Source organism: Sphaerodactylus townsendi, linkage group LG08 (assembly GCF_021028975.2).
Source record: "Sphaerodactylus townsendi isolate TG3544 linkage group LG08, MPM_Stown_v2.3, whole genome shotgun sequence".
NCBI classification, from domain to species: domain Eukaryota; kingdom Metazoa; phylum Chordata; class Lepidosauria; order Squamata; family Sphaerodactylidae; genus Sphaerodactylus; species Sphaerodactylus townsendi.
In genome coordinates, this window is record NC_059432.1 from 15,692,383 (window position 1) to 15,704,527 (window position 12,145).

Genomic DNA, 12,145 nt, shown 5'->3' on the forward strand with positions numbered 1-12,145 from the left:
TTAAGGATTGCCAGTAATTATTTGGGGCAGGTGAGAGGGATACTGTCAAAGACATCTCTCCTAACTTCAAATGGCTAGGAGTAGGACATGATCCCATAAGGCAGCTTACTCAGCTGATGGTTACAATATTGAAGAAAAATAACATTGTGGGGATAAAACCCACATACAACATGGTTATGGACCAAACTAGGCATGATGATCTCCATTTCTCAGGGGAAGAAGCATTTGGACCTTTCCTCCCACGCCCAGTTCCTGATTTAAATTGTCCCCATACATCCACTGCAACAGCAGCTGTACCTGCCTTTTCCTGTACCCGAGAAAGCTGGGAGAAGGCAATTTATACACAGGAGAAAGGTTTGGAATGAAAGGATTAAATATTCACTTCCCCCATCAAATTAGTAGTCCCATGAGGCTGCTTTAAGACTTTTTTTTAATGCAGAAGAGCCTGGTTTCATGTTTGCCACATAATGAAATTAGGGCTTTTTCTGCAGAAGAGGGGAGGGAGGGTTGCCTTATCTTATTTCTGACTAATTGTTTTAAAAGACCAGGTTTTTCTACTACAGTATTTGTCATAAGCAGCATTTCAACAATCAAGATAATATTCTGGAATACTTTTAATTAAATGCTATCGCTGGAATGTCTCACACCAGATCAAGCATATGCGCAGATATGGGTCACTTTCTGCCTTACCATCTTTTGTCAAGGACATTCCATAACCTCAGCTGGCAAGTTGTTCTAGATATTCTAACCCTATGGACTGACTAGAACCTATCTTCTTGCTCCTTAAAGCACAGTCTCCTGCAGGCTATGTGGTCATGATGACCTTCAAATGCCTGTCCCATTGCTTTCATTTTTGTAATGCTAAAGATAATCATATCTTATCAGTTGAGAAGCAGCCTTATCAGTGCTCTAGCTCCAACAGTTTACAACTGAAGCCCAATACAAAAATGCTATTCAGAAAGCTTAACTTTCAATGTTTCTTTCAGCTTGTTGCTTCTTCAAAAACAATATTTCCAGATCTTAGGAGTGTGGAAATCTTTAAGACAACAGTCCCCCTGAATATTTATTTATATGAGATCTTTCTAACAGACACACTTTCTTGCATGGTAAATTTCAGCTATTAAGGTGATTGGTTTCAGGTCACATGATCTGATGATAAGAAGAAAGAACCAAAATGAAGTCTGCCCCAAGGATCCTGAAAAGGTGGCAGAGGCCTAGCCTCATGTTGTCCAGATCTTGGAATGCTTGACTTCCTGTGGTTGGCCATAGATTTGAAGTATTTGGGTTAGAGACCAGCAAGGAAGTCACAACGCACAGTCAGGCACTGGCAAACTACTTCTGACTGTCTCATCGTAAGTTGCTGATGACTTGACACCACCAACAATTTGCTGGGAAAAGCCAAGGCTTGGGATGTTTTGTTTCTCATGAATGGATACAGGTATAAGCAGGTTGTGTGAGTGGCTCATTCATGGGTTCTGCTCCCTAATCCAGGCAAATCCATATATAGGAGGAAGGTAACAGCTGTCAATCAGATCATCAAGGAACATAATCATACTATTAGATATATTTTCAGATATATCCAGGAATCATGTTTGGACCTGTCATGTCTGGAAATTAAACCCTAGGCAAAGGCAACTGGGTGCAGATTCTTACCTGCCGAGTGCATGCACAGGCTCTCACAACTCTGATTTAGAACAAAGGAGAAGATATACTAGGGTGTTTCAATATTCTCCCAGCCAAATAATTCAACATATTCTTTATTGCAAGGCTTCAAGCTAAAAGGCTTGTTCTAGGGTATCCTCTCAGCTGAGATATTACGCTACTTACCTGGCATTAAACTTGATTTGAATCAACTGACTTTAAAAGACAAATGTGAAGAATTGGGGTACATATAAAACTGTCTAAGAAATTTGTACCTTGATTGGCTAAATGTAAATTCTCACACAAACATACTGCCTGATAAAATTCAATTTAGGGGCTGGGGTATTTGAGCTTTTTGGGTTTTAAATGTTCTGTTTTGAGAAGAGCAACAACCAAGTATATTTCTTCTCTGTTAACTGTAAATGGATTCCAAAACATACATAAAACGAGTGCAGGATCAGGATGTTTGGGACTCGGCCAATTCACGTCTTCAAGAGGAGAATGTTAACATCTGCAAGTCAAGTCATGTATCTGGAATACAAAACCTATCTGTTAAACTTCTTGAAACTGTTACTAACAATCTGGAAACTGTTCTTCTCATGAAGTTATCACAACCTTTAACAGAGCATTGCTACTCTGGCAAAATGAGTGAGCTTAGACTGCAGTAACTGCACAGGACTGCATTGCAAAAGACAAGACAAAGATTAAAAATGAAAAATAATGATAGCCAAACCACCTGAAGAAGAGAATAACAGTTTGGATTTATACCCTACCTCCTTCTTCTGTAAGGAGACTTAAGACAGCTTACGAATTCCTTTTCCTTCTTCTACCCACAACAGACACCTTGTGAGGTAGGCGAAACCGAGAGAGTTTTGAGAGGACTGTGACTAGCCCAAGATCACCCAGCAGGCATCATGTGTAGGAGTGGGGATACAAATCCAGTTCACCAGGTAAGAGTGTCTGCCACTCATATGGAGTCAAACAGAGTCCACTGCTCTTAGCTACCACACCACACTAGCTCTGGCTGGCAAGCAAGTCACACAAACAAGCCCTAAGAATGAAGATGTGCCACTCTAGGATGCATGGATACACAGGACACAATTCCTTGTGCTTCCCCCATCTCTACCCTCACCCCATCCCATCCCAATTTCATTGACAGCCAGGAAGGCAGACAACAACAGAACAGGGTTGACTCAATGCCAAGAATTCTCCTGCCCAGATGTAACACACCCGTTCACTGCTAGAGTTACTTTTAGCACCTATGCTGCAGATTTGCCATTTGTAGTAGTGGCCACATGCTTTGCCAATGTACAGAACATACAGTACCACCACGAAGTATGCTTCACAACAACAACCTCTATCACTTACCTATCACCTACTGTCTTTCCTGCACTAGCCAACTTCCCTTTTATGGAGATGTTGCCAAAGAATTTCTTACAAGCACACAATCGACAAGCACAAAAATTGAACCAGATCTGTGTGTTCATCAGGCTATACATAAAGAAACAAAATTAATTTCACATCATTAAAGCTATTTAACCACAACTACGGCAGAAGATAAACAAATACAACCACTACATTAAAAAAAAACAGAACATGACGTTTCCAAGGCCATTTGGTCTCATAATTGTTAATGGATTTCCTAAGGCTTTCCTGCATCAAATTATTGGAAATTGACATGACAAACCCCCAACAACGAAAATTCCACGAACGGCTTCTAATTGTGTCGGCAATCAGCTCCTTCAATATTTACTGTTTGCTTCGGCAGGCGTAGCAGAAAGGATGTGACATAATACTTTTAATTAAAAAGTAACACCACAAACCGAGGAGGCCCCTCCCGTGCTGGAAGAAGAACGATTCCGGGAAGGCCTCTGAGCCCAAACCTGACACTAGATTGAAGAGGGAGAAGCAAGAAAGGGCAGCTTCTCCTAGCCAAGGCGGTTCTGAAAGGACCAAACACAGATCTATTATTTCTTCTTTTCAGCAAGATGTGGTTGCATTGATTGTGTGTGTGTGTATATATATATGTATATATACTAGGAGAAGTAAAGGAAAACAGAGCAACATTGCGAGAAACGCTGCCTTTGTGAGTTGTCTTGTTAGCAGCTGCCAAGAAAACATTCCTGCCAGAGTTACTTAATTATTAGTTAAATATGAGACACCAAAACAAAAATGCATAAGACTGGCGGGGGGGGAGGAGAGGAGGTTGGTTAATTTAAATCCTGCAATTGAAATAATTGATTTAAATGACAATAAAGTATGTTTTTGAATAACTTAAGTATTCTTTCTAATTCATATGTTCTTTACCACAATTCACTGAGGGCTGTTTCGCGAATCGCCCTCCCCCCCCCCTTTTTTTTTTCTCTCTCTCGCCTCAACCTGGGGGAGCGGGCAGGTCTCCTCGGAGGTGGTTTCCCTCGTCGTGGAAACGGGCTGGTTTCCAAATCTCAGGTCCTCCTTCCAAGGGGACCGGGACTGCATTGAATTAAAGCCCCTGTGTTGAGGGAAAGGGGGATTTTTGTTTCACCTCTCTTTAGTCGAGGAAAAGGACCTTTGGGGTTCCCCCCCTTTAAGCGAGACCACAGAGGAGAAAAGTCCTTCCCTTCCCCCCGCCATTGACTCTCCACTCCTTTCTTTCTTTTTGTCTCTCTGACACGGAGGGCGACTTACCCGTGTCGGGGGCCCGTCATTCTGCCTGGCGGGCGGGCGAGGCGCCGTCCCTTTTCCTGTCCTCCTCCTCCTCCTCCTGTTTCGGTGTGAGCGGCGATAACCGTAAGAAAGGTCGGGGCGGGAGGAGGCGTCGGGCCTTCCCCTGGGCCTGCGAGGCTAGGGCCCACGGGAACCAGGCAGGAGCGGCGGGGACTTGAGGCCTGGGCCGCCTTCGACGCTCGTCGGGGCCGCTCGGTCGTCCCTTCTGGAGGCGGGCCTGTGTGCGCATGCGCGCGCCCCGGGCCGAGCACCTGGGCGGAGGAGAGTCTGGGAATCGTCCCGATTATTTCCAATCACGGCACGAGTGAGGAGAAGCGCGGGGCGGGTGGGGCGAGGACCCCCAGAGCGGCCAATGGGAGGCCGCCGCCGACACCCGCTCCGCCAATGGCGCGCGCCCGCTCACAAAATGGGGCCCAGATGGCGCTGAGGGACTTTTATTTTCCCCCTCCCGTCTCGGCCCCGTCGCGCTCGACGGCGACGGAAAATGCCGAATAGGGTCGAAAAGGGCTTCGGCTGAAGACCTTTTTTAATCAGTATTTTCTGTGTCTTTGCGTCGTCGCTGTCCATAATGGGAGCGACCTAAGCGAGCGAGGTTGTTGAGGAGCCTCTGAGGCGCCCTCTGGAGTAGTGCTGGAACTTTCCTTCTCCGCCATTACTTTCCTTGAGAACCAGACGGGGTGGGGTGGGGGACCTCCCTGAGGTTTTATATGACTCTCTCTTTATATCACACTATATATAGTGTGTATACCCACTACGCACTCACACACACACACATATAGTACACAGACATATATACATACACACAAAAAGTACACACATATATAATAATATTTATTTATTTATTTTAGGGTGGAATGGACTCTTTCCCCAGAATGCTCTGATCCAAAATCTCTCTTTATATCACACTATATATAGTGTGTATACCACCTATACACACACACACATATAGTGTATATACCCATATATGTGTGTGTGTGTACACAGACAAATACATATACGCACACACAAAAAGTACACACACATATATAATAATATTTATTTATTTATTTATTTATTTATTTATTTATTTATTTATTTTAGGGTGGAATGGACTCTTTCCCTAGACTGCTCTGATCCAAAATCCTTTTTCCCCCCACACCCATGTGCACTGTTTCTATTTTTACACACTTCCAGCTTTTCTTGTGGAAATGGACACAGCAGTTTAAAATGCCTTCATTTAAAACAATAAGAAACAAGCGTGGTTTATCCAGAAATAAAATACAGCGCGAACAGCAATGAAAAATCATAGCAGCAGGAGCAAAAAAAAAGGGGGGGACCCCCCCAAAGAAAAAATTCAAAATCTCCTCAATGGTCAAAAATAACATTAAACAGCTGTTACGACTCAAACTAACCAGGGTGCAACATTTATTTTAAGAGAAACCAATAGACTGCCTTATGGCACTTTAAGGGGATGCTTAAAAGTAAAACCATTAAAAGTCTTTGGAATCTTTTTTTTCAGAAAATTGCAATTACCTAAGGTTGCCAACCCTGGCTTGGAATATTCCTGGAGCTGCCATATTCTTGGGAGGGCGGGCACTGATCTCTCTGGTCAAGAGATCAGTGGAAATTTTGGGAGGTTGCTGACCCTAGTACCACATCATTAATCAAATATATTAATTTATACAGCACTTCAGAGTATGTGTTTAAAAACTTGTGTTACTGAACATTACAGGTAAACAGCATGTTAACTGACACTCGTATGAAGACATTCCCAGCATATTTCTGAAGCCGTTGGAGACACTGATTTCCTGTCGTTCTCCGTGCAAGATATGTTTTCAGAGTGAAGAACAACTTGATTGGAATCTCAACCCTTTTTCTTCACACTTTTACTTAATTCTGGGCAGTGGTGGGATCCAAAAATTTTAATAACAGGTTCTGATGGTGGTGGAATTAAAACAGTGGGGCCACCGCACGCACACACTTCCAGTCTCTATTGGGCAGGGAGGTTACTTTAGTAACCCCTTCCCGGCACTCAGAAAAAAATAGTAACCACTTCTAGAGAAGTGGTGAGAACTGGTTGGATCCCACCTCTGATTCTGGGGACTCTAAGCAGGCTGCAAGGCAACACGCACAACAACTAAAATAAAGGGTTTTTTTCATATGCGTAGTCCTGCTTTTTGAACAAAAACCCAAAGCGGAAAGTTCCACATTCTTCTGAAACAGTTTTTCTATAGGCTTAGACTTTATCGGTCCTGCAAGGAATTGAAGTGAGATAACTCTCAAGCAACCACCAAGAATGCCTCTCTAAACATTATTGCCATTTGAACTTGGCCGATAGGGAAACCATAATTGACATAACTGTTTGTGGTGGTAAGAACGTGGTCTTGGAGGTATTTTATGGTACAAACCATTAAGGGCTTTGCAGCTCAAATACAGCATCCTGGACCCAGAAGACAAGATTCTTTAAAATATGCAATGGAGTGAAGACCCGGATCTTTGAAAAACAAAAGGGAGTTATGGGCTGTGGCTCAAATGAGCTACTTCAGCCTTTCAATGTTTTAAGGGAAGAGTCGCCAGCTCCAAGTTGGACAATTCCTGGAGTTTTTAGGGTGGAGCTTGGGGAGGGTTGGCACTTCAGTGGAGTTCACCCTTCAAAACAGCCACTTTCTCAAGGGGAACCAATTTCTGTCATCTGAACATCAGTTGTGATTCTGGGAGGTCCCCCCGCCCCCGCCAGGAGACAGGCAATCCGGGCTGGGCATCTGATACACCGATTTTGCTGAAACTGAGTAGGCCTGTGTCTTCATTGGCACTTAGATGAGAAGGCTCTTGGGAACCCTGTACATATACATATATGTGTGTGTCCTAGGAGTCAAACTCGTGGCCCTCCAGATATTATGGACTATAGTTCCCATCATCCCCTGCCAGCACGATCCTGGCAGGGGATGATGGGAACTGTAGTCCATCACATCTGGAGGGGCGCGAGTTTGACACCTGTTTTATAGATATATGTCACATTTGATGTCACATTTACCCTTAGGAAGGGAGTGCAAGGGAAGGGGAGGGAGGGGTGGCATGCAAGGAAGGGGAGGGGGCCCGGCATCTGCACATGGCCCACCCACACTAGAAGATGGAGGGGAGGGGGTGGGGAGGGAGGGAGGGGTGGCATGCAAGGGAGGGGAGGGGTTTTATATATAAAACAGGTGTCAAACTCGCGCCCCTCCAGATGTTATGGACTACAGTTCCCATTTTTATGTGTGTGTGTGTAGTGTGTGTATATATATATGTGTGTGTGTGTGTGTGTGTATATATATATAATGTGTGTGTGTGTATATATATGAGTTCTATATTGGAAAATAGAGACTTAGAATGTAAATCAGATTCTGGGGAAGCCGCAATGAAGTCTGAGAATTTCTTTCTTACTAGATCAATTTCTGTAGGATGAACAATTCTCATTAACTTGAAGCTACAGCATCTTGTTAACCAAGCTTCTGAGATCAAAGGAAGACTTTCTAATACAGCTTGCAACCTAGATCCTCTTTCATTTCAATGTTAAGGTAATCATCTAGAAAATGACAGTTCTATAAAATATAAATTATTGCATCTTCAAATGTCAGAGAGACATTGGCAGTCTTCTAATGTGCTATCAAAATGATATGTGTTATGACTAATATAGTCATAGCTTCGGTGCTATATCCTAACATGCGCATTATTAAGAAAGAATGAAAAACCTGGTGCAAACGTGAAAATATACTATGCTTTTAATTAAAAATAAAATGAAGGACTGATCAGTTTTGGTTTGTACCTATAGTTTTAAAAAATTAAATCCACTGTAAAGGGAATTTCATATCATTCTAATATGTTTTCCTTTGCGACTGACCGCTGTTCAGTTCTGACCTGTATGCCCCAGGCTAGCCCAGTCTTGTCAGATCTCAGAAGGTAAGCAGGGTCAGCCCTGGTTAGCAGGATTGCAGACCACCAAGGAAGTCCCCAGTTGCTACGCAGAGGCAGGCAACGGCAAACCACTTCTCATCGCTTGCCTTGAAAATCCTACAGGGTCACCCTACGACAGCTGTGATTTGACGGCTCTTTACACACAGAGAGACATAGATCATTGTTCAGGCTATAGTAGCAGTTTCTTGTGGCAGAGTGCCTGCTCAGTCAAGTGGTTTCGAAAGAGCCACTGACTGGGAATCCCGTAGAAGACACTTATTGGCAGCTGGCCTCCTAGAATTCGGCAGGAACACTGGTGGCCATTGTGAGCAGCTCAGTCCACCACATTCCAGCATCAACAGTGCGAGTTCGCATCTAGAAAGAGTTCACGTTTGTCTAGACCTGTTTGGAATGCGACATCATAGCGGAATAGGTAGCATTTTAAAAAATTTATAGACATTGTGGGTTTTTTTTAACCAATGATTGCCAGAGATGCATACATTTGCCTCTATTTCTGTATCAATGTTTTTGCTTAATGAAGAAATAACTTACATATTGTGAAATGTGCTGATTTTACAGAAATAAGCACAGAAATAATCGTGGCTTTTTTTGATCCCAGCGTATCACTTGAAAACAAAGGCTGGGCTACCATTTTCGGGGGGGGGGGCAGTCTCCTTCTCCACCGATCCCTGACTATGGTGGAGCAGAAATGGGATCCCCATACCTTGTTCATCCCCATTCCTTCTCCTTTTCTCAGTCACACCTACACAAAAGCACAGGTGTGACAGTGTTAGAAGAAGAGAGGAAGAGTTTGGATTTATATCCCCCCTTTCTCTCCTGCAGGAGACTCAAAGGGGCTTACAATCTCCTTGCCCTTCCCCCCTCACAACAAACACCCTGTTAGGTAGGTGGGGCTGAGAGAGCTCCGAGAAGCTGTGACTAGCCCAAGGTCACCCAGCTGGCGTGTGTGGGAGTGCACAGGCTAATCTGAATTCCCCAGATAAGCCTCCACAGCTCAGGCGGCAGAGCTGGGAATCAAACCCGGTTCCTCCAGATTAGATACACGAGCTCTTAACCTCCCACGCCACTGCTGCTCCTGTAGCTGTTAGGCTATAGCAGAGCTCATCAGGGAAAGTGGGGGACTAAAAGGATGGGTTGAGGATAGATTTGCAGAAGGGAAGGACCTTAGAAAGGAATAATTTTATAGACTCTAAGTAGGCCTTTTCTCCAGAGGAAATGTGCTCTGTCATCTGGAAATCAGCTGTAACTCCAGGAGGGTTGTAATGCGTGGAGGTTGGCAACTTTACTGTGTTTTGGGCTTATATTCTACCCTACCCCAGCCAGAGGCTGGGCCCAGGGTGGGTCACATACAAACCATATACAATATGGTAAAATTTATCCCAGACAAAACAACAGCAACAGATTTCGATGCTGCTCCCACCCTGCTTGTGTGCTCAAAGCACCTTCCAACAACAAAATGTAGTAGGAAACCTAACAAGCTAAAAAAACTTAAGCCTCCCACCCCGCAAAATCTGAGCTATTCAGGAAAAGAGGGAGGGGAGGAAGGAAAAAAGGGAGGGGGGAGGGGGAGGTTAGTCAACATGACAGAGCCATAGCCAGTGGCATGCCCACAAAAAACGGCACCTGCTCCGAGCCTGGCACTTTCCCCTGCAATTGGCAAGAGGCTATTGGGAGGTGTCCCCAGCCCACTGCCCCGTACTGTGACCCAGTTAGAAGCCCTTGGAGCAGAAACAGAAGCACATGGCTGAGGGAGGGGCCTGGCAGGGCAGGGGCCGGGCAGAGGCACGGGAGGGGGGACCGAACAGCAGCAGCTTCTGTGGTGGCAACCCCAGCTCGCCCGGCAGACAGTGGCAACTCTGGCCCATCCCCTCCTTCTGGCCCGCCTTCTTCTTCTTTGTGGGTGGCCTGGAGTGAACTGCCCCAAGTCATTTTGCAACACAGTTTAGTTCTTCTAGCTCGCAGCTTTTCTTCTGAGATGGAGAAAAATCAGTTGCTATTTTCTTTGGCTCAGACAGGGAAAAATGGGGGACGAACAAGTCAAGTGCAGATTGGGGCTGACACCATTCACTATTGACCGCATGGGGTAAAAGATCTTTTGAACGGGGTAAAAGATCTTTTGAACTCTTACATAGTTTGGCTGCAGGTGCAGAATAACCATCTTGACTCAGCCCTTTCACTGATTATTTTTTAAACTATGTTAATTGAGCATAAACATTTGTTTAAAATATTAGGGATAAAATATTGCACAAAAGTAACTTTACTGAACCTATTAAATTCATTAAAAATACATTGAGAATGCATATATATATATATATATATATATATATATATATAGATAGATAGATAGATAGATAGATAGATAGATAGATAGATAGATAGATAGATAGAGAGATAGAGAGATAGAGAGATAGAGATAGAGATAGAGATAGAGATAGAGATAGAGATAGAGATAGAGATAGAGATAGATATAGATATAGATATAGATAGATATAGATATATATATGCATACTCAATGTATTTATATATATATGCGTACTCAATGTATTTTTAACTAATTTAATAGGTTCAGTAAAGTTACTTTTGTATATATATATATATAATTTTTTTTTTACAAAATAGTCATGGTTAATTTATCTCTCATCGTGTTTCAATAAGTATAGTATATATATATATATATATATATATACTATATATATATATATATATATATATATATATATATATATATATATATATATATATATATATATATATATATATATATATATATGTATATATATATGTAAATATATATATATATGTATGATGAGAGATAAAATTAACTCATGACACAAAATTATGCTTGGCCAGGTAATGTTTCAGAAAGCTCGCAACATTTTCACAAATGAGGTCAGAAGAACCATTGAGCAGAAAATCCATAATAGATGACATATCAATATTTGACCTCTCTATTAAGGGATGGATATTATATACATCTGCCAAATGTCATGGTGTTAGGCAGAGCACTGAAAAGAGCTAGTGAGTATGCTCTGTGTTGTTTGGGATCGCTCAGGATATACAAATAATTAGCCCAATAATCTGACCAGGCGATTCCTAAAGACTGTGGAGAACAACTCCCCCCCGCCCCCCCGCCTCCTGCATCATTCCCTGTTTCTCTCGCTCAATTAATGCAGATTTGAATTCATTATAGATTCTTGTGGCAGGCGTGTTTTGAAAGTGATCATACCTATGTTGTTGAGCTTCTTATCTATGTCTACTGGCCATTTTACAGAAAAAAAGTAACTTTACATTCCATTAAGATTTTATGACAGAAGACCTTGCAGAGTTTAAAATATATTTTTAAAATCTAAATCCCATTTCAAAACCTATAGCCCAAAGCAAAGGGTGAATATATTACTCGTGAGCTTCAGTTCAAGCTCAGCCTTTCTGTCTTAAACCCCCAACAAAGAAATAATGATGGTAAAGCACTGCAAATTAAATATTCAACACTAAAAAAAAAACACTGCTAAGTAATTAAATAATTTTTAACATGCGCTTGAAAACCTTAAACAATAGTTGCTGTTGCATGTGCAGCCACAGGAAACTCAGCTGTGTTTCTCTTACAATTAATTGCTTCCGCTGTATATAAAATTGAAAGTATTGGCTACTTTAGTGCGGAAAAAGGATATCCTCATACACTGCTCCTATTTCCTTACCAAAGGCTATTTCCGAGCCTTTCAGCATTAATTCATTTACAATAAATTATCCTGTGATGACAAAGGGCGGGCTAGAACAGAAGGTCACCTATTATCAGGAAAGTTTTGCATTTTCATTCTTGTATGATCTGAATATGTTTTAAAAATCCAGCCTCTGCTAGGCAGAA

At 42.5% G+C, this 12,145-nt stretch overlaps 1 protein-coding gene across 1 annotated transcript in view; it reads right to left on the reverse strand.

The window, feature by feature from the left end:
* BMPR1A (bone morphogenetic protein receptor type 1A) overlaps nucleotides 1-4,646 on the reverse strand; it is an 80,865-nt gene extending 76,219 nt beyond the window's left edge. The window contains exon 1 of the mRNA XM_048505327.1: nucleotides 4,312-4,646. The gene's annotated coding sequence lies outside the window, so the exon portion shown is untranslated. The remainder of the gene's footprint in view (nucleotides 1-4,311) is intronic.
* Nucleotides 4,647-12,145: the final 7,499 nt, after the last annotated feature.